Genomic DNA, 23714 nt, shown 5'->3' on the forward strand with positions numbered 1-23714 from the left:
TTTTGATGGCTGCATAATATTCCATTGTATATATACACCATATCTTCTTTATCCATTCATCTGTCGATGGACATCTTAGCTCTTTCCATAGTTTGGCTATTGTGGACATTGCTGCTATAAACATTGGGGTGCACGTACCGCTTTGGATCACTACATTTGTATCTTTGGGGTAATGCTGGGTATACAATTTTTGGCTGAAAACCATTTTCCCTAAAAAATATTAAGCTATGGTGACATTTTTTTTTCCTTTAGGATACAAAAGTGGTTGATAAGTTCTGTTGACTGAGATTCCCTCTTTTTTGTTTGTTTTTAAGTAAATAGGCATTTATTTGGGCAATCAGAATTTTAATTCAGGAAACAGGTTCAGGTAGACTTGTGTTCCTTGTCCCTATCGCTTTGAAGCTTAAATACTTGAAAAAAACCTACTTATCATTTCAAAGAGACCCTAGGAAATAACTATTAATGGTCAGTTTGCTATACTTATTTAAGTTTTGTGAACTCTTTCATTTAGCTTTAATATCAGGCTGGTTCAGATTTCTTAGAATGTGTTGGGAAGCAGACAGTAACTCCTAGGTTTGGACTGGCAGAAAAATTCTTCCTTGTTGGCTTAAGGAAGCAGGTTTGCTACTTGCTTCCCTTTGATGTGTATTAGAGTCTCTGATTTCCATCATGGTTTGGGCTTGGCTTCCTCCCTAGGTGTCGGCAGTCCCTTCAGCTTCAGGTTAAAATCTTTCCACTCAGTCACTTGACAAACCCTGAACCCCAGGACCAACCCTCTACTCACCCCCATCTTCTGCCCCAGGACTGTGTTTGAACACAGGAAGATACAACTGACGGACATATCTACTCCAGGAGGTCTCATGTCTTTAGCTTTTGTAAGTGAATGTGTCTACTTGTTCTCTACTCAGATCTAAATGTATTCATGCATGCTTCTTCCAAAGAACGTACTACAAAAACATCTGTGAGTAGTGTAGACTTTAGTAAATGCCCTGTGTATGAGATGAAGAAAGTATACACTTCAGAGCAAACAACTGAAAATTAATATCCAACCTTTATTTTCTGGGCACCTGAATGGCTCAGTCAGTTAAATGTCTGCCTTCTGCTCGAGTTGTGATCCCAAGGTCCTGGGATCGAGCCCCACATCGGACTCTTTGCTCAGCAGGGAGCCTGTTTCTCCCTCTCCCTTGGCTGCTCCCCCTGCTTGTGCTCTCTCTCTCCCTCCCTATCAAATAAATAAATAAATAAATAAATAATAAATCTTAAAAAAAAAGGCCTTAATTTTCAATGCCCATTCTCATCTGTACTTCCACTGATTTTATTTAGCTCTTCCTTTCTCATCTGTTTTTTTTCCCCCCCTTCTGTTGTATTTTTTCTGTCCTCAATTTATAGAAAGCAGTTAAGCTTTGCTTCCAATTTCTACCCACAAGCTTGCATATCTTAGCCCATCTTGGTGTTAAGTGAAGGCAAGGGGGCTTGTGAAGGATAAGACCTTCCTCATAAGAAATACATGAAAATATTTTTCTCACATATAAGGGTTTTTCTCGAGAAGAATTATTGTGAGTGACTTGCTTGCTGTTAGATTACGGATAGTTGAATTCTTGTGTCGCCCACCTCTTGATGAAGCACAGTACTACAGATAATGCCATGGCTTTTGTTTCCTTATTGTGAAATAAGTGGGATGGGCTATGTGATTCCTAGGATTCCCTTAAGTACTAACATTTTATAGTCCTGTGAATTAGAGAACTGAGTTCATTTCCACAGAGTAATAACAGCTCATTCATTCACAAATACACTTATTGAATACTTACTCTTCATATAAAATTTGGGAGCTTGCAAAGCAATTTACATATATTATCTAATTTAGTACAACTAAAAAAAATCCATGGATTCAGTACGATTATTATTATATCAACTTACATATGGAAAATGTGACTCAGATGTTCAGGTGAAGATCATGGACAGAAATACTGTATTACAGAATTCTGCTTGCCCTATACCTGTTGAACTGAGCAAACAAAAATACAAGAGCAATAAATAAAATTCATGAGAGCATCTAAAGAAAGTAAATGGGCTAATCAGATGCAGTAAACTTTAAACAGAAAATACTATTGTGATAGAGATAGTTGGACTTCTCTTTCTCCACCTACCAGAAAGCCTATCCTGAGATTTCTCAGTAATACCCAGACATCTGGAGGAAAGCAACATTTTTTTATTAACATATAATGTATTTTTTGTTTCAGGGGTACAGGTCTGTGATTCATCAGTCCTACACAATTCACAGTGCTTACCACAACACGTACCCTCCCCAGTGTCCATCACCCAGCCACCCCATTACCCCCCACCCCACTCCAGCAACGCTCAGTTTGTTTTCTGAGATGAAGAGTCTCTTATGGTTTGTCTTCTTCTCTATTTTGTCATGTTTCATTTTTTCCTCTCTTCCCCTATGATCCTCTGTCTTGTTTCTTAAGTTCCACATATCAGTGAGATAAAGTGATTATTGTCTTTCTCTGATTGACTTATTTCGCTTAGCACAATCTGTCACTTGCCTAGTTCACCCACGTTGGTGCAAATGGCAAGACTCCATTTTTTCATGGCTGTGTAATATTCCATTGTATGTATATACCACATCTTCTTTATCCATTCATCTGTCGATGGACGTCTCGGCTCCTTCCACAGTTTGGCTATTGTGGATATTGCTGCTATAAACATCAGGGTGCACGTACCCCTTCGGATCCCTACATTTGTATCTTTGGGGTAAATACCCAGTAGTGCAATTGTTGGGTCGTAGGGTAGCTCTGTTTTCAACTTTTTGAGGAACCTCCATACTGTTTTCCAGAGTGGCTGCACCAATCAGGCTGGTGGAGGAAAGCAAATTTGAGTAACATTAACCTCTGGTGTTTGGCAAAGGAATAAGAAAGATGGCCTGGGGCAAGGGTGGCAGTAGAGACAAGGGGAGAGAGAAAGGTTGCAGAGGTGGTTAACCTTCTCTGAAGGTAGCCAAAGCTGCAGGACTACACATTGGTTTGGAGAAATAATACAGTAGAAATAGAGAATATCTCCTCATAGGAAGAGTGAATATCTGCAAGTAGCTGGAATCTGATTACAGCCTATTTCACAAAATCTGAGACAAAGGAATAGATCTCCAGTATTCTAACCACGACGGAACATCACTCTGGCTGAGCTCTCTCCTTCCCGTCAGTGGTCCATTAGGTTACAAAAATCAGGCGGCACAAAGAATACTCAATCTTCAAACTTCAGCTTCAAGGGGAAAACAAACTGTTCCCTGCTATGTGGGAAGAGAGACAAGTGTCACGTTTGCTATATATCATGGCAAATAGAATGTCAGGACAGAGCCACCCAAGCAGAGCCAGAAGGAAAGAAAGGGCACGGCAACTTTTGAGCATAGTAAAAAAAAAAAAAAAAAAAAAAAAAGTAAATAAATAATCTAATAAATGGAAGGCATAGAAGAACACACAGAAACAGGAGGCTATACCGTGCAAGAGCAGTATTTCCAACCTAGGAAGAGGTATTAATTAAGGAGAAGTAAGTTATTCACAATTGCTTTCCTGTATGGAACAACCTGATGGGATCACAAAGACAGTAAGGGAAGAGTTCGAGGATAGGGTGATCAATTTACAGGAAGGGATTAATGGGGACAAAAGGAAACACGTGGAGGCCTAAAATACCATTCATAGTATTAAGGAGCCCCTAGATAAATTAGGAATGGGAAAAAAAGAAAGAAAAGCAAAATAGAATATACACTGCTGGAAACAGACATATGGAGGAACGTCTTGACAAGCATATGAATGCAGGTGAGAGTGATGGAAATAGTCCGTGGAAGATGAATATAAAGGTAGTTAGAAGGAAACGAATGAAAAAAGATTTATTCAAAGGCATAGATCTTTAGGTTTTTGTATGTATATAAAACATTATGATTTATTCAAATAGATCACATAATATAGATTAGTTTAACATAAGAACAAATCCTTTTTGAATTGACCGTGCATGAGATGCTTCATTATAGAGGTTTACATGCCTTAATTAATTTTTCACGAGAGTCTGATGTCAATACCATTAGTATTTTCAAATTACAAATGAAGAAATTAAGACCTAACGAGTCACTTGCCTAAGTTCGCAGTTAGTATATATAGCAGAGCTGTGATTCAGAAGAGTGGAATTATGCTGTTCTGCTTCTGAATAGGAAAACTTTCCTGAGATGAACGCATCACTAAATTTGCAGCTCGGAAGATGATGTGTTGCCAAGCGGCGGCATTGTCTTTCCTACCCATCAGCAGTGTATGAGGGTTCTGATCTGTCCACATCTCCCTAACCCTTTTTTTTTTTTTTTTTTAAAGATTTTATTTATTTATTTGACAGAGAGAGACACAGCGAGAGAGGGAACACAAGCAGGGGGAGTGGGAGAGGGAGAAGCAGGCTTCCCACGGAGCAGGGAGCCCGATGCGGGGCTCGATCCCAGGACCCTGGGACCATGATCTGAGCCGAAGGCAGACGCTTAACGACTGAGCCACCCAGGCGCCCCCTCCCTAACCCTTTTTATTGTCTAGTTTTGGTGGGGTTTTTTTTGATTATAGGATTCCACTTATAGTCTGTAATGGGGTGTTACCACCTTTATAAATATAAATCCCTTTAGGGTGAGGAAAAAGTTTTGGAAACGGATAGTGGTGATGGCTGCACAATATTGTGAGTGTAATGACACTGAATTACAAACTTACAAATGGGTAAAATGGCAAATTTTATGTTCTATGTTACCACAGTAAAAAAAAAAAAAAAAAATGAGTTCCAGGAAAATTTGGTATAGAATGTTGACTGTCCAGGTATATGCTAGTGAAGCTCTTAAACCTTTGGGTAAAGAGAGAAGTTCCCCAGTTTTCAGACTCAGGAACATCCTTTAGAAGAAGCACCCAGAATTAAGCTGGCCTCAGCATTCGGTTTTGGGGAGACAATGGAATAATGTGCAGTAGACTTAACGGCAAGAAAAGACAGCCCAAGAATATCACAGGATATAAAGGCCACAAACAATTGTCCTCAAGAATAAACATACTCAATTAGAGTAAATATAACTTCCATGAGATCTTGGGAAAAAAAATACTGAATCACAAAATCCAGCTAATTAAGAGTGAATAAAATAAAAGATTCATGAATTCAGAACTCATGGTATAAGGATTGATGATGAGCAGCAACTCCCTGGAAATGTAGAATTAACAATAAATAACTCCGACAAGTACAGTTATAGATCAGGATGTGAAGGCAGCGTCACGGAAGGAGCCACCAACAATTAAAGCTGAGAAATCAGGAGACGGGGAGAGGGAAGTTGAGAGGAAATGTGGGAGAAAAATCCTGCTCTCTTTCACAGTGTGGCATCATTAAATAGTGCCTAAAATTAAAATAAATAGTTAAAAAACAATGTAATTACTCCATACTGTTAACATTCTCTTCACAGTCTGTATTCCTCACCTCATAGGGATCTTTTGGCAAATATCTCATGGTGAAGAAACATTGGAAGGTCTAGATGTCTTTCAGTTTTGTTTTCCTTTTTCTGTTAAAGACAAGTCAAAATAAATGACACGTAGGGAATTTAAAATAGCATGTAATATTTTTTTACCCACATTTGGTAGTATTTCTATTGGCTCTTCTGTCCATCGAGCCACCCCTCATCCATCCTTTCTGTCTCTGTATATAGATCATAAGATATTTACTATGATGTTTGCCATATGGTAACCAGAGCTATTTCTGGGTGGTGAGACTTGGGACTTTTTTTTTTGAAACTTGCCTCTCTGTATGTTTCTGTGGTTTCTTCAGTTCTTCAAAATGTGTATCATTTTCACAATAACAATAAAGTGATCTTTTTTTTTTTTTTTAAAATAAAAAGGCAAAGCACATACGTCAAGATGTTAACGGTGGCCAACCCTGGATAGTAGAGCTTAGGATGTTTATTATTTTATTCTTTGTAGGCTTCTCTATTTTCTGACACTTTAAAAGCATAAAAGAAAATAAAAAAGGTGGAAAGGGGCTTGTTTTGGGTCCCATGGTTAGAAAATGGGTTCAGCCTTGAGCCTGGAGGACGGGGAGTTCTGAGACAGGGTGGTCAACCACGTGGGACAAAAGCATTGAAAACCCCTTCTGGGTAGAGGCGATCCCTCTTGAATCTGATTTTCACCTTGTGGGTGGGGGGTAGTATTTCACTTGTTGAGTTAGTTCCTTGTCATCAATCGAATGCCCAAACTTTTATAGGAATCCTTAAACCGTAGGCTGTGAGAGCTGGAGGGAATCTGGAAACCATTCCATCTGCCCTGCCCATTTAATAAATGAAGGGCTGGAGGCACCAGGTGCTGTTTCATACAGCATTGGCTTTAGACCTGGAAAATACTTCTGAGGCAAGTGAGCACAGTCGTCAATATGAATTGGGCTTTAACGCTTTGTCTTAGCTCTCCATGAACAGAGTCCATTTCCATGTCCTAACCAGTCCTAGGAGTGCACTCTGTGGCCATGGTGTGGGTGCCTGATTCAGATTCAGCAGATTTTTAATGTAGGCTTTCCCTGCACCAGTAACTGTGCTCGCTAAGTCTTCTCCTCCCATTACCTGTTTTATCGGTGTAGAAATGTGGACTTAGTCTGAGGGTAAGTGATATGCACAAGGTCGCTCAGTGTGGTTGTAGTGGGTTGATAATGCCCCCCCCCAAGATATATTCAAGTTCTAACTCCCAGAACCTATGAATCTTATTTGGGGGAAAAAAAAAAAAAAGGTTCTTTGTTAGATGTACTTAAGGATCTCGAGATCATTCTGGATTTAGGATGGGCTCCAAATCCAATGATAGGTGTGTCTGTAAGAGACAGGGAGAGGGAGTTTTGAAACACAGAGGAGAAGGCCCCATGGAGACAGGCAGAGACTGGAGTGATGTGGCCAACGGAAGCTGGAAAAGGCCAGAGAGGATTCTGCCCTAGAGGCTTTGGAGAGCATGCAGCTCTGCTGACACCTTCATTTCAGACTCCTGGCCCCCAGAACTGAGAGAGACTGAATTTTTGCCACCTGAAACCACCTACTCTGTGGTCATTTGTTAGGACAGCCCTGGGAAACTCCTGCATTTGGGTAGATTATGGTGGAAAGGGCTCAAAGCCAGGGTATCTGACTCAACATTGGTTCTCCATCCATCTCAGAGCCCTTCTTGCCCAAAGGCCAGCAAATAAGAAGCAGCCACCTCATCTGGGGCCTGTACTCACACCTGGCAGGATAGTGCTGTGTGTCCCACATACTCACCGTCCTCAGTCCTGTCCACTTTCGCTGCCCAGCCTCAGAGTAGGTTAGGAGTCCTTGGAGCAAGAGGGAGAAGTGGTCCATGACAGTGGCACCATCGTCTCTTGCCTGGGCTTTTGCTTCAGCCTCTAAACTGATCAGAAGTGCCAACTTGCATCCTGCTGGTCTCCACTACTTATTGATACACAGCCCTCCAAGCTGGGACACAAAGGCTGGGAACTACTTTTCCTAGACTCCTTAGCCTGTGGGGTCCCAGCTGGATTCCACCAGTGAGAGATCTGTAAGGCCCAAGAGCTGGGAAGCCACGAGCCTCCAGTGACTGAGGACAGGCATAGGTAGAGGTGTTAGCACAGCAGATACAGGGTTGTGCCTGAGTTTGGTGAGCACCCACTGTGGGGCCACAGGCAGCCAGAATTAGACACTAGTCTTGCGGTGATCCCTGTACTTAGGAGTTTCCCAAAGAGAACTTTCCTGATGACTCTTCCCCCAGCCTTCTAATGGTCATGTAAAGGTCCAGTTGTACAAAAACTCTACCTGCTTGACATATCCAGCATGGACCCTCCTTTTCTGTTGGAGCCTTGATAAGAGACATTGATCTTTGTGAGATGAATATTTTATCATGTTTCATTTCTTCTTGAAAACAGCAGGGCCATTGGTGTAAGTGGTGAAGGAAAAACTCAGTCCTGAAAAGTGGATAAAGAATTGGGAGCCACATGTTTGGAGTGAGACGGAGGGCATGAAGGAGAGCTCAGGACCTAGCAACACTACTCTGGATGCTCAGAGTCCAGGGTGGAGATAAATGCTAAGATCCTTTCAGAATCTGACCTCTTGCAAGTAAGACAGGCATCTCTTTGACAGAATCTGGGAGAATCATCCCCCAACTCTAACGCTGAATGAATGATCAAGAAGAACATTAAGGGGTGCCTGGGTGGTTCAGTTGGTTAAGCATCACACTCTTGGTTTCATGATCTCAGGGTTGTGAGATCAAGCCCCGCATGGGAACTTTCTTAGGATTCTCTCTCTCCCTCTCCCTCTGCGCTCCCCCACCCACCCAAAAAGCAAACAAACATTAAATCGGGCACTTATGCTATGCCCCCAGCAAAAGTGAGATGGGGCTTTAATTCTTCCATCTCTCTAGTAGAACCTAAAATGGAACAGACATCCCTTATAGCACGAACAGGGCTTTCTCAAAGTTCTGTTGTTTTCTTCCTACCCTTTCTTTTTGTGTCTTGCTGGAGGCTGAAACTCACAAATACAAGGCAGAAATTAGCAAGGAAGTTATGGTGGCAAGTTGCATCTTGGAAGGTGTAGTTTTCACGAGTAGAGTGCCATAGGTGGGCTGGGATGCTTCTCTGGATGGGGGTTTTTCATGTGCACCATCTGTTCATGGTGTCCGAGAACCAGACAGTAAGCGTAGGAGATCATCCAACCGCCATCCTCCTGAATCTAATCACAGCTCATGATAATAGCAGCTAACATTTATTGAGAGCTTAGTATTTGCTGGGCACTCTTCTAAGTCAGGGGTCTGCAAACTACAGCTCAAGGGCTGCCTCTGCCACCTGTTTTTGTCAAGTTTTATTGGAGTGCAGACTCATTCGTTTATCGTCTTTGGTTGCTCTCATGCTCCCAACAGTAGAGTCGAGTCATTATGACAAACTCTATGGCCTGTAAAGCCTAAAATGTTGCTTATCTGGCCTTGTATGGGAGAAGCCTGCCAGCCTGTCTTCTGAGCCATTCCATAAATTAACTCCGTTAATACTGATGCTGATCTTGGGAGGCTGGCATTTTCACTGTCCCCATTTCACAGATTGGGAAACAAAGGCATGGTGAGTCTAAGTAATTTGCCCCATGATGCACATAGGCAGTGGCAGAACTGGGGTTGGCCTGCATCTTTATTGTCCTGTGCTCCCAAGCACGAATGCATAGGACAGAAGAATCTTCTGTACATTAGGAATTAGGGTGGGAAATGGGCCCGTCTAGCTACTTCTCAAGCAGGGGGCTATCCAAGCCAGGGCCTCTGACAGACAAGGCACCAGCCCACTGTCCTTGCTCCATCAGCAAAGTGTGAGAAGTGTGAGTCTGTGCTGTTCAGAAGGGGATAGCTTGAGACTCAGGAGATGTAGTTGCAGCCTTGTGACCTACACTATAAAAATGATGCAGCGTCAGAAATGCATGGGCTCAGAAAATATGATATTCATAGGTTCTTCCTGGGGAAATAATCACTGAAAAGGCACTTCAGAGCATGGAAAGATGAGCTAAAAATCAGGAACTCAAAATGAGGAAATTGTGGGATGAAAGGCTGCCGCGCACCCCTGGGGGGGCCGCCTCCAGAAGTCCTATTCAACTTGTTCCAAGGCTCTTAAGGTGAATTTTCATCTCAGCAAACTCTCTCTGATGAAGTATCTTGACTGTTTTGTTCACAGCTGTATTCCCAGCGCCTACAACAGTGCCTGGCGCATCACCCGCTCAATAGACATTTGTTGTAGAACAAACTGGCGACATCAATGCACGGTGAATCCCATGGACGGGATGCTGGGGCCTTTCCCAGCGGCCTTGCCGGTGTGGCTTTGGTGCAGACAAGCTCACTAGAAGCTGCAATCCCTCATTAAGCCTCTCCTTCAGGAAGGGTTTACCAAGTGAAGTCCCAAGCCCAATTAAATGCCACAATTCCATAGAAAGCGACTAACCTGTGCCAGGAAGAGTGACTATAAGGACACACTGGGGATGCTCCTGTGGTTGTCTTTCTATAGTGGGTAATTTTTCCACTTGGTTCTACTTTCCTGTTTTTTTTTTTTTCCCCCTCCAGGTATCACTTTATAATGAAAAACAATTACTACTACAGCACGTCTCCAAATTTGATGTTTGATTCTTTCTTTCTTTTTTTTTAAAGATTTTATTTATTTGAGAGAGAGAGAGAAAGAAACAGCATGAGAGGGGAGAGGGTCAGAGGGAGAAGCAGGCTCCCCGCTGAGCCGGGAGCCCGACGTGGGACTCGATCCCAGGACTCCGGGACCATGACCTGAGCCGAAGGCAGTCGCTTAACCAACTGAGCCACCCAGGCGCCCTGATGTTTGATTATTTCTATAGAAATCCTCCTAAGTGATGGTCTTAGACCCCTCTTTGGGCCGCAAGCACAGTAAGGCTCTAGGAAGCTTGTTCTAGGCTGAATTGTATCTGCCCGCCTACCTCCACACGTTGAAGTTCTAACCCTCCAGTACCTCAGAATGTGACCTGATTTGGAAATGGGGCCATTGTAGATGTGATGAGTTAAGAAGAGCCCTACTGGAGTAGGTGGGCCCCTAATCCAATCTGGCCGGTGTCTTTATGAAGAGGAAATTAGGAGTCAGACGCACAAAGAGGGAGAATGCCAGGTGAATCTGAAGGCAGAGATTGAGGGGATGCTTCTACCAGGCAAGGAACCAGAAGCTAGGGGAGAGCCATGGTATGGGTCCTCCCTCACGGCCCTCAGAAGGAGCCGGTCCTGCCAACACCTCGGTCTCAGACTGCAGCTTTTAGGACTGTGAGACAGGGAATTTCTGTTGTGGGAGCCACTCTGTTGGTGGTACTTTGTTACCACAGCCCCGGCAAAGGAATACAGAACCCATGCCCCCCTTGGCAGCTTTCATTCCTAGAGCCCCCCTTAGCTTCCTCATTTCAGCTCGTGCTACTCTGTCTTTCCATCTGTGTCCAGGGCCCATGGGGAAGTCAAGGCTGAGCTGGAGTGGAGCTGACAGGGTCTTCCTCCTTGGCAGCGTGGAGTATAGAATCCTCTGGACTGTAGGGGGTGGACCACTGTGGTAGGAAGGGTAACCTGGGCAGAGGGCTATTTGCATTGTGGTCAAGGAGTGCAAAGTCCGAAGTGGAGTCTGGCAGGAGAAGCGGGACCAGGGAAGGAGCCTGGAGCTGGTCCTGGGAGACATGGAAGATGGAAGTAGGAAATCAGACCTGCGTCTGTGACAGGGTTGGAAACCAACTGAGGAGGGAAGGGTGAGAGGAGAATGAGCAGTCAGGATGAAGGCATCGAAGAATATCAGGGGATCCCGGGGTGTGATTTTAAGATGCCCCAGTTGACAGCCATGGGGACATGCAGGTGGCTTCAAGGTTGCTAGTGGAGCTGGGAGACTGTATGTCTATTTGTACGAGACAGACTTTTCTCTGCCTTGTGACACACAGAGGCAGCTGCGTCCCCTCTCAGGGCTGTGAGTGCCCCTCCCAGGCTGGCCCATGAGGGGTGGTGCTCACAGGTCTTCCTGGAAGTGGGAATGGAAAGGCGGGTTCACGCACAGGCTCTGGACCCACGGTACAGTGTTGTGACTCCCCCGGATGTCCCCTTTGTGGGGAATGTAGGCAACACCCCGTGCACAGGAACTAGCACACATCTCCCCAGGTAGGTTGAAGCCCTGGAAATCTGTTTGCAGGAAAAGTACTTCTCAAACTCAAGCATCCCCGGCTGGGTCCCGTCCCTGGCTGGGTCCCGTCCCTGGCTGGGTCCCACTCTGGAACTTGTGCTCCAGGACGTCTGGGGTGGGGCCTGAGATATTTGCTTCTCTGTCAGGTTCCCAGGTGATGCCGCTGTAGCAGGTTGGGGGACCACGTTTGGAGAACTACTGACGAAGAGGGACGCTCCTTGGGGTAAACTGCAGACAGCCGTGCCTCCCGGAGTCATCCCATGTGTGGAGAGTGACCCTGGGGCCTACCTTATCCTGCTGGTTTGTAGGGCCACCTGTCTCACTCTCCATTAGTCAGAGATCTACAGGAGGGCTCAGGGTGCTGCCGCCGAAGCTGACCTTGACAGCTAACGTTTACATAGATCTCACGATGTGCTGGGCACTGTTCTAAGCACTTAACTTACATAAATACATCAAGTTCTCGTAACAGACTTCCCAGGCAGGTACCATTATTCCCATTACCACTCTTATTTTATAGCTCAGAGGGGTTTAGTGACTTTCCCAGGGTCACACAGCTGGTAGCTGGGAGAGCTGGGATTTGATAAGGCAATCTGAGCCCAGAGCCCGTGTTCTCCAGTATTCCACTGTCCCTGCAGAAGAAAAGAGGCAAGAAACAATCCTAGTGATACTGGCCGCGTCACTTGGCCTTTCCTTGCCCTCATTCTCACCTCAGAAAAGGAAATCGCTTTTCCCATCTTAGATGAAAGATATACCTTTACATAAAAAAAAAAAAAATGCTGTCAGGATTAATCGGGTAACAGCTGTCAAGTTCTTGTATCTCCTTAGAGGATGGTGAAAGAGGAGGAATAATTATTGTGCTACTTTCTTTGCAGACCCTAGTACATTTGGGGGAGTCAGTAAGTGGCTGATGATATTCACAGTAATTGGCAATGATTGAAGGGGGGGTTTCAGAGGACAGGCCTTGCTGAGGTGGGGCAGCAGAGACAAGCTTCACGGTTGATGGGCAGTGGCTGGAGCCCTCCTGCTCCTGAGAGAGGGGGGCAGCGTGTGGCCCAGGGTCAGAGGGAACCCCTTCCAGCAGGTTAGCATCATTGCCTGCCCCAGAGGGAGAGCGGGATGGTACTGCTTGTCATTCGGCCCCAGTGTATGGACCTCAGGCCCACGAGGGCAGGTGGAGACCCAGTTAGACCAGTGGTTCTCCGAGTGTGGCCTGGGGATCAGCTGCATCAGTTTCTCTTAGAAAGTTGTTAGAAGTGCAAATTCTTGGCCCCATCCCAAACCCACTGGGGGTGGGATCCAGCAATCTTTCAGTAAGCTTTCCAAGTGATTTCTGATGTGTGCTGCAATCTGAGAACCACTGTTTCAGAGGAAATAGCACTGACCTTGGAGTCTGATGCACCTACATCTGACTCTTGGCCCTGACACCTGTTGGCTGTGTGACTTTGGGCAAGTCACTGCGAACCTCTCTGTAAGTCAAGTTCTTTGTCTATAAAACAAGGATGGGAGGCTAGAGAGGTGGTCTATAAGGTGCTTGCTCTGTATCTATATTTTGTTATCATATCTCCATGGGTTAGAGACTGTCTATGTCTTCTTGGCTTTGAAATAGGCTATTGCATCTGCAGGGAACATTTGGCCACTCCTTCTCTACCTGTCTGGCTCCCGAATAACGTAGGCCTCAGTGTAGAGTTTATTTGCTCCAGGAAGTTGTTTTTCTTTTTATACCTCCCACACGCTCCAAAATCAAATTTGGTTTAGATCTCTCTCCATGTCCACGCCCTTATCCCAGAACTCCCCCACATCCTCCTCACAGCCTTTTACTTGTCTGTAATGGGCACCTGGGGCAAAGACTATCATGCCGACGGCTGTTTCTCTGGAAAGTGTCGGACACATCGTGGGTGTGTAAGTAGTATCTGAGGTTAGAACCGATTTCATTCAGTTTGTAAACAGCTTGGTTCCAGTGGACTTTGTGAGGAAATCAGTGGAGGGGTTAACCATGGATCCAGATGGGGAAACTGAGGCATAGAGGTACAAGTGAGCTGACTTAGGGAGGCTGTGGCAGGGAGAACAAGTGGAAGAGGGAGGCCCCGGTGGCAGAGGATTTGAGGGGAGGGTGCTGTGGAGTTGGGGTGCAGACAACCCCCGTCTCTGTGGGACAGAGGGAGGGGCCCATCTGATAGCAGCATTTGAGAGGGTCATACCCTGACCCGGACAACCACGATGTGGTCTTCCGGTGGGGAGCAAACTAACGTGATGGCATCTAGCCAGCGTTCATGGTGAGAAGTCTATCCCGGGGTTACCAGTGCAGGCATTTTGCAGGGCTCCAAGGGCTCTTAACTTTTATTTATATATTTATGATGGACAGGGTTAAGGATCTCCTTGAGAAAGAGATGGACACTCTCTCCAGAAAAAAGGCACAAAACCACAGACCTTCCCCCACTGTTGACCTTGCCACTCAGTGGGTGCGTGATCAGGTTGCTGTCCGGGTCAGACCCCGTTGGTAGGAGGGGAGGTAGAAGTGTCAGGTGAGGGAAGGTAGGCTCGAATACTGCATGCTTCTCCGAGCCCTGGTATTTTAAAGCTTGGGAAATAATAGCAGTGACCCAATTTAGTAACGTGAAGGCAAGACAGCACTATTTTAACAGGCTTAGTCATCTCTTCGCTTTGCTTTTTTTTTTTTTCCTTCCTCTCCACTTCCATTTGTGTCTTTTCCCATTGCAAATATATGAGGGTAATAATCCCGTATTTTCCATGGAGCGTGGCAAACATGCTATATATAAGACACAGTTGAACATTCTGTGAGTGTAATTGGAGCATAAATGTAACTAATCAAAATATTATCATGCCAATGGATGTGTGAAGAGTTTGGAGATTTAAAAGAAATATATATTTTAGTTCCATGTCATTTCAATTTAAGAGATTTAGAGCTGCAGGAGCAAAGGACTCAGCCCAGTGAATGTCAGGAACAATTTGGGGTCTGACAATGTTACAGGCAGCCCTGTTGTTCTCGTTACTCTTAATATGGCAGCAGCCTGACAACTAATTTCCTTTTTGTTCTTTCCTCTCCCTCTTTGCCCCTCTTGCTGTCTGCGCCCTGCTCCCCAGGGCACGGCTGGCTAACCCCGGGGAGCACGAGATCCCTCCTTGCCTCTGAACACAGCACCCCCTGCTTGTGAGCAGGAGCCTGAGAGCTGAATGATGAGCAGGATTTCCTGCATTTGAATCTTGGCTCTGCTACTAGCTGTGTGGCTTTGGGAGAGTTACCTAATCTCTCTGTGCCCCAGTTTCTTCACTTGTATGAGAAGGATGACGACAGCAGCTACTGACAGGGCTGGTATTAGAATTGAGTGCACTTAAGTAACACGTGAGGGTGTGTGTTTGCTGCTGCCGTTATTATTAATTAGCGGGCGTGACTGAGGGGAATGAGCTCTTGGGGGGACATAAAAATCACTGGGTTCTCCAGAAACAAGACCCAAGGAAAAGGGTCTTTCCTCTTTCACTCTCACTCTAGAAGGAGCCTAGATGGAAAATCCAAGCCAGTCCTAGCTCCTTGCCCACCACTGACTAGTCCTGTGACTATGAAACTTGGGAACCATAGGCTTTGCTGGTGGCCCATCTCTGCTACAGGTGAGGAACTGGAGCAAGAATTCTTGCTCCCCTGCTCCCAGAGGCTCTGTTTGACTGAAACAGGTACACAGGAAGGGGTGGGAGTCTGAAGGGGGAGTGCCATTATCTGCCCTTCAGTTCTGTCTTGACCTTGCCCAGAGAGTTGTGCTATTTCCCACATCAAAGAGCGACTAGAACAAGCCTTACGTCTCACCCCCCATTCATGTTGGGTGTAGCAGTTCTCAGTGGGTCCTGCTCAGGGTTCCATTGTCTTCCCGACGATAACATTGATTTTTCCTGCTGGGATGTTGAGCTATGCTGAGATGCTGGGGGAGGCGAGCTGTGAAGTTGTGAAGGGGGTGGGTAGCCCAGATCCTGGAGTGCCCCACAGGGTTGTATGTGGGCCTGTTCTCATCACAGGATCATGGTAAGGTCTAGAAGGGGAATGTTGGGTGGAAGGCTTTTGTTTTTATTTGGGGAGTGAAGGGGATGAGAAATAATTAAGTGGTGGCACATAGCTTCGATTGTATTCTGCTTTGTCACCATCTTTATCCCATCCTCCCCTTTCTCCCTGTTCATTGTTCTTTTCCTCACCTGTATTTCTCCTTCTCTACCACCTCCCTCTGCCCCTCCTCCCTCATCTTCCCTGCTGTGTACTCCTCTGCTTTCTTCTTCTTTCCTTCCTTCTGCCTTCTCTCCCTCCCTTGCTACTCTTTCTCTGTCCCTCTTCCCCTCCGCTTTTCATGGTTTTCTCAGGAATGGGGAAGGAGTGCAGGCAGCCCACGTGCCTGGTCTTTGGGAAGACACGCCCGTGGACTGACCCCCTTCCAGCAGCACCTTCAAACCCACTTGCCTGGGTTTAATTCTGTTCTTAAACTACATCATCCATACCTACATGGGTTATCAGATAGCTGTTTCTTGGAAAATTGCCTTAACAAATTTGCATATGAAATGCTTAAACCCCAACTTACTGGTTTGAATGATTACAGAAATAGTTATTACTTGTTCACACAAATTGACTGGCAAAATGTTCACAATGCTCAGTTCCTTTGAAACTTCAGGAGGTATTTTCCTTGTTTTAAATAGATATTATGTATCCATTAAGCCGTAATTAATGCCTCCCCCCTATTTTCTGGTGTATTAGAAAAGAAGCAAATTTCTTTCCTTTTTTTGACACATGATAATTACATTGCTTTCATTGATAATATGGATGATGTTGAGTGATATGTTTGTTATTCTGGCTATTTAAACTGTTGTGTTTACGAGTGCCTTTTACTGACGGTTAGTTTTCACGATACTGTTGGTAGAAATGTGCTGCTTTTCCACATGCATTTTCTTACTTTATAGTGCGTTGTGTCTTTGGATATTTTGGTGCCCCCCTGCTCTTTATATTGTGACCAGATAGCTAAACGTCAACATTCGGGACTTCTAAATGTAGCCTTGTCCAGAATAGATAGGATCAGCAGCGCGGGAATAAGTATTCTCTGGGCATTAGTGAAAGCCACCGACAGTAAGCGGCATTTAAGTAGTTTAGTGAAGGACCATGGCTGGGCTGTGTGGATTTCAGGTACAGCATCACCCGAGCAGAAACCCAGAAGCAGGGAAGTCTGCAGTGTGTATTAGTTTCCTATTGTTGCTATAACAAATCATCGCAACTTTAGTGGCTAAAAGTAACACAGATTTTTTATTGTATAGTTCAGGAGGTCAGAGAACCTAGATGGGTTGCACTGGGCAAAAATCAAGGTGTCTGTGGGTCTCTGTCCATTCCTGGAGGCCCTAGGATGACAATCTGTTTTCTTGCCTTTTCCGGGAAGTTCCTGGAGGCCCTCCTGGATTTCTTGGCTCATGGCTCCTCCCTTCATCTTCGATGCCAGCAGCATAGCATCTTCAAATCCCTCTCTCAGCCTGCCTCTTATGTCTCTCTTGTACAGAATAATCCACCCCCATCTTAGGGTCCTCGGATTGGCAGCCTTACTCTCACCTGTAACTTTAATCCCCCTTTGCTATGTTAAGGTAACATTTTCACAGGTTCTGGAGGCCAGAACGTGGACATCTTTGGGAGGCTGTTACTCTGCTTACCGCGGAGTGGATGACAGCTGTGTAGGCAAACGACTCCCTCTTCCTCCGTGTTCCTGGCTTTAAAAGAGGGATAGCATGGCACCCCCTCACTGGGATGCTAGAAGATGCTTAGATCAGTGCCTGGCACATGCTAAGTTCTCCATGAACATGAGTAACATTCAACATCAATGGCACTGGGCACACAGACCTCTGCTGCTGGCCATTTCTTACTAACATTTACTGAGTCAAGTCCAGTTTTTCATTTAAGATTTACTGAAAAGAGTCAAAGAAGTTGGACGTGTAAGCTTTCATTATCCCATTTTCTAGATGGGAACACTGAGGCCCAGCGAGTTTTATTGATGGGCTCAAAGTCACACAACTAAGAAATCATAGCAGCGGTCCTGAAAGCCACCCCTCCCAGCTGCAGGGCCAGCCCTTGCTCCGTGCCATCACAGCTGCCTTGGCTGGGCCCGGCATTTGGGTCCCTGCTGCCATCCACTCCCTTCACGTCGGGGCCGGCGCTGGAAGCTGGCGGGGCCACCTGTCTGCAGGGCAGCTCAGAGCTCTCGGAGCTCCAGGCCCTCAGCTGCCAGTCGCCTGAGCACACTCATGTAATCTTAATGAACAATGTGCAAAGCCATTAAAAACACATTTAGGACTTTCTTTTTACTGCCGACGTGAGGAAACGCAATCCTGAGGTTCTCGTGTGTAAACACAATAGCCACCATCTGCTGTGGAGGAGCGTTTTGACTCCAAAAAGGGGATCTGTGTTGCAGACACATCAATAACAGGGCGCGTATCAAGGCATTATTATGCACGGAGGGGAAAAATGCAAAATTTATGGCCAGCCAGAGAGTACTTCCTGGTTTAACTCCACGATTTTCGGTGCTATGTATAATAACTATGAGGATACTAATGCTGTTTTATGTTCCTTATCACGTCAGTGGATTTGGGGGGAAAAAGGAGAAGGGAAAAGAATATATTTACAGTCTTCCTCTTTCTTGTTTCTGACTGATCTTGGCATAATGACTGCCTTATTTTTGATCTCCGGGAAACTGACAGCCCCGGGATGATATTAATTAAGCCAACCTGTTGATCAAAGAGGGTCCTACCGAACTGCTGGTAGATGAGGATTCTCATGCCTTAACCATCTTTAAAATGGCAGGCCTGGGCTCCGGTCAGAGATACGGCTTCCTTCCTTTGCGGAGGAAGTGGCCAGACCTCTGTAAGGTGGATATGGCGGGGGCGGCTAGAGGTCCCACTCTCTGCAAAGATACTATGCTTGCATGGCTGAGTGTTCTGGCTTTCAGTGTCTGGGCCTTTGCACATGCTATTCCCTCTCTCGGAAATGCTCTCCCAAATTACCACCAGGCACACATCCGTGACAGGAATCCCGACGGGGAAAGAGGAGAGGCTCACCTAGACCTTGCCGTGGGGATTTAAGCTGTAAACCTTCTAGGATCTCTTCACATCCAGTGATCTACACTAACACGGCTGATGATATTCCTGGGGAAGGCGTGCTGGGAGAGAGAAAACTGAGCCGTGTGCGGTTAGGATATGAGAATATTCAGGTGTATCCTGCAGACGGGAGGGTGCCTGTTGTAGGGGGTGACTGCAGGGCCACAGTGGAGGAGAAAAATCTGTCACAGAGGATGATGCCAAGTGGAATTCAGGGGGCAATGGTGCTGGGTGAGCCTGCACCCTGATGGAGGAGGGGAAAACAGACCATGTAAGCTTGCAGGAGGAACTGTCTCTTGAACCTTATTGACTTGGGTTGTGTGTCCCCTGAGGGTGTACCTCAGCAGAGAGATGCTGGCAAGGACCTGCCCAAGCCCTGAGAAACCACAGCTGACAGTGAGCGCCGTTCGAGAGCTCTGTGCTGGAAGTGCAGTGAGGACAGGGGGATTGGCATCCTTAATTCAGTCGCCAGTGAGCACATGCCTTGCGGACTTTGAGCAATACATGCGGAGGATTGCTAGGAGCTGGAGTTCGTGCAGGTGCATGCAGGGTGGAAAGCTAGCCAGATCCCACCATCGGGGCTCATCCTGCGTTCACTGGCTGGGGATGTTTCATGTGTTCGCATTCTTTCCACCCCGGCTCTGGGTAGCCCACGCCTGGAAGACATCCTGACCCACCTGGCCGAGTTCATCACCCTTCTCTCTGTGATGTAATCACCACTGTGAAGGGCAGTGGTCTTGTCTATTTCTCTGAGCCGTGCACCAAAACACATCCCTTTCTGTCCAGTTTAAAGGCTGCGGCATGCGTATCAAGTCACCCAGATAAGACATGAGGGGCCAGGATGGTCGTGGGGGGTGTTTGGTATTGTGACCTTGGCCCCTGGACCCAGCTCTGGCCCACCGAAGACAGGTGATCTTAATGAAGATCCAAGATATTTCTTGCTTTTTTGAGAATTCATGCTCAGAGCTCATGGTTTTTCTTTTCTTCTTTCTTTCTGCTTCTGTTTACACTAGGACACTGCTCTTAGTGATGTTCCTATTTCGCGTGTCTTGCCGCTTTGCTTAGTAACTATCATTTTTTGTCTTAACCCCTTAAATAAAGGGACTGGGAGGAAGTAAGGGCTCTACGGGGGTGCCAAAACAGTAATGCTAGCTGCGGAAATAAACTTCACAATTTCAGTGGCTTAATAACCCCATAACAGTTTATTCCTTGTTTACTTAAAGCCAAAATGAGTGTTCCTATTGGGTGGGTGGCCTTTCCTCATGGTCATGGTCATTCAAGGAGCCAGGCTCCTTTTATTGTGTTCCATTTCTCTTGGAATCCTATGTTTTCAGCTGGCTGGTGGATGGGAAAGACAATGGAGCAGTGATTCTCACACCTTAATGTGCATACAAATCACCTGGTGATCTTGAAAAAAAAAATGCAGATTTGGATGTAGTAGGCCTGGAGTGGGGCCTGAGATACTGCATTTCTTACCAACTCCCAGGTGATGCTGATGCTCCCGGTTCAAAGACAATCCTTTGAGAGACAAAACAATGGAAGATGGAGCAACGGGGGGTAGGAGTGAGGAGAGAGAGGTAGCTTTTATGAACCAAGCCTGGAAGTGGCTAGAACTTTCAGGCAAGAACCCAGTTGCATGACCCCACCACCCTCTAAGAGGAGGCTGGGGAATGTAATCCAGCGATGTGCCTGGAACAAAGAGGACAGGTCTCTTCATTCACCAGCAATTTCTCCAAATGGAGGGCCAAGCACTTTCACCAGCTCTGTCTTCAGGGAGATGGAGCATCCTCTTCAACAGTCATTGGGGCAGCAAGATAGAGAGTAGCCAAACTTACATGAGTGGATATAGGTTATGTGGCTCTGCCTCCTCCATGAGCTTGCCTCACAACTGGAGCTGGGATGAAAAGAAGTAGGAGCCTGAGCTGGTGGGAGGGAAACCCTCCTGACTCTGCTGCGGATTCTATGCCGCCTGGTGTGGATTGCCAGGTGGACAGGAACTGAAATGTCCATGGGGGCACCATGAGCTTCTGAGTGGAGAGAGCCAGGCGCTGCTCGCTTCTCAGGCTGCCTTCTCTACCCGTAGTTGTACCACACCTCTGTGGCAGGGCCAGTCACCCAAGATTCGTGGGGCTTGTGGGACATCACTCACCTGTTCCTGGGTAACCTTCTGGAACCCCGTGGGATGTAGACCAACAGATAGAGGCATGGATGCTAGCTCAGTCTTCTTTCTGTACTCCATTTCCCCCATGCAGTGTTTCCTTCCTCGCTGCCTCATGGGGGAGGTTGTGATAATTACAGATAATATATCTGACAAGGGACGTCTCTCCACTTACCCTGTGTTACTGCCAGGCCATAAGAAAGGAGACTTGACTCTCTTGGAAACACGGAGGGGTGGGGGGCGGGGAGCTGCTTTCAGTGGCTCTTATCCTAGGAGGTGGAGAGTTTTCTGATGGGTGGGATGGCGAAAGTCTGGGAGCCTAGGTTCCTGTTTCTCTTAGTCCCCTTGCTTCTTGTGGGCTCGTTTTGGGGATGGGCCTACCCAGTGGTCCTGTGTAGTCATCCCTGGAGGATAGCCCTGGCCCTAGGGACCTGCGTGGAGTCGGAGGGAAGGAGTCCATGACCATATAGCTGCTGTGTGTGCTGGTGCAGAGAAGAGAAGGCAGGAAGCCTAATTTGGCCTGAAGTCCAAGATACTTTCTCTAATCCAGTTTTGTGAATGATGAAGTAGAGGGTTTTGAATTTTCTCTCTCTCTCGTGTATCTATATATTTTTAAGATTTTATTTATTTATTATTTTGAGAGAGAGAGAGGGTGGGGGAGACTGGGAGAGAGACTCTGAAGCAGATTACACACTGAGCACGGAGCCTGACTCAGGACTTGATCCCACAACTGAGACATCATGACCTGAGCCGAGATCAGGAGCCGGACGCTTAACTGACTGAGCCACCCAGGCGCCCCACTCCTGTGTCTATCTTTAAATTCATTCAGAACCCAGGGAGGATGGGCTATGGATGTCTGGTACCCTCTAGAACCCCAACGAGCAACAGATTGCCCAACACTTACTAGGTGGCAGCTTTAGTCTTCTGGGTATTAGGGTGAATAAATGAGGCTACTTTCTGAAGTGGCTCATCTCAACTGAGGATAAGCAGTCTTAAGGTTTCATTCCAAATGGAAGATTTTAGTGGTTAAAATAAGATTTCTAGGCAATAGTTTTTTTCTAGGTGGGAATATTCATGCCAGGATCCCCTGAGTTTATCTACTGTGTTTTATGATGCAATTTATTTCCTAGCATCATAGGGCTTTAAGTCACAGAGTTCAGCCCTCACGGTTGATTGTGGAATTTCCTTAGACATCTCTTCCATTGTCCAGGCTCTGTTTAGCCATCTGTTGCGGCAGGGAACTAACTCACTGTGTCTCCAGGCCATTGTCAGAAGGCTCCTTGAATGGAAATATGCCTCCCGTGGTTTCTTTCCCAGCTCTGCCTCTCAGGCACCTTTATCAATTAGCAATTGCCACAGTGATGCTGCCCAGCAAATGGAGAGGGAACTCAGTGGCAAACAGCAGGGAGCATTTATTCTCCTACTTGTGGGTCTGAGCATTGACTGTGGACTGGCAGATCGGAGCTGGGCTTGTTGACTGCATGGCTGTGCTCCGAGCTGCATGGTGGGGATGGCTTGGTTCTTTCATACTGGCTGAGCTCCGTTCTCCACCACGCACGTCTCTTCTTGATCCTAAGCTGAAAGGTGCAGCAGCTCCCTGGGGCACATTCTCCTCATGAAAGGTGGTGGGAGTGCAAGGGGGCAAGCCCAGCTAGGCATGCATGTTTCAAACCTCTGCTTGATTTGTTCTGTTGACGTCCTGTTGACCAAAGCAGTCCAAATTCAAGGGTTGGGGACACGCCCTCTGCCTCTTCTGGGAGGCCCAGGACATGGATCCACAGAGGGTTGAAGAACCAGAAATAACCATTTAATCTGTCAAAGCAACTCCAAAGAGGCTCCCTTCCTTTCTGTGGGTAGGCAACCTGCTTAATGCTTGAAAAACAGTGGTCACGTTCACTGTAGAGCAATAGTGTAAACACTGAGTTGGAGAGAATCTGGCTTTCCTCCATCCCTTCCTGGCTGAGTGGCCCAGGGCAAGTCATTCAGTCTTTAAATACAATGAAAATCCTCTGCCTCCCAGGGTCATTCTGAGATTAAGTTGGAGAGTATATTAAAAAGACACCTAGCATCACACTGGTACTCCTTAAGTGCTTAGTAAGTATTACCCTCCATTCCAGGCCGAACACCTTCTAGTTGGTTCTCACATTTCCTCAGTCTTCCTTGCTTATTTGGATCCATTCTACTTCTTTTTTTTTTTTTTTTTAAGATTTTATTTATTCATTTGAGACACAGGGATAGAGAGCATGAGCAGTGGGAGAGGCAGAGGGAGAGGGAGAAGAGGACTCCCGGCTGAGCCAGGACCCCGATGTGGGGCTCGATCCCAGGACCCCGGGATCATGACCTGAGCCGAAGGCAGACGCTTAACCATCTGAGCCACCCAGGCGCCCCTCCATTCTACTTCTTATATGTCCTCCTGTGATACATAGAGTCCTTCCCTGTGCTGACTGCAATATTAACGGATAGTTTGCATTTACTCCTTGGCCTGAATGCAAGGGTCTTTGTGGAATGTGTTGGAATGACAGGTCCTGTATTGTAGAGGTTCTGCTTCCATTGAGATAGCCCGAGCTTACATGAGGTTGTATGTCACATTTCACCCTTGGAGGTTGCAGTTAGCTGTATTCCTGGGGTTTTGTTCTATGTTTCTTTAGGACCTGCTGGATAGAATGCTTCTTCTGTAAATGTTTATAGACTGCCTACTTTGTAGAAATATTAGTATATGTTACTGCCTCTTAATTTTTATTTTTTTAAAGATTTT

General features: G+C 46.2%; 1 protein-coding gene across 1 annotated transcript in view; it reads left to right on the top strand.

Moving 5' to 3' along the window:
- The window catches only part of LOC145723750 (receptor-type tyrosine-protein phosphatase T-like), a 100902-nt gene that overhangs the window by 37600 nt on the left and 39588 nt on the right, over window positions 1–23714 (top strand). The gene's annotated exons all lie outside the window — the stretch shown is intronic.

The sequence above is a fragment of the Leptonychotes weddellii genome, chromosome 10, assembly GCF_054177405.1.
Source record: "Leptonychotes weddellii isolate Sample4059 chromosome 10, ASM5417740v2, whole genome shotgun sequence".
NCBI classification, from domain to species: Eukaryota; Metazoa; Chordata; class Mammalia; order Carnivora; family Phocidae; genus Leptonychotes; species Leptonychotes weddellii.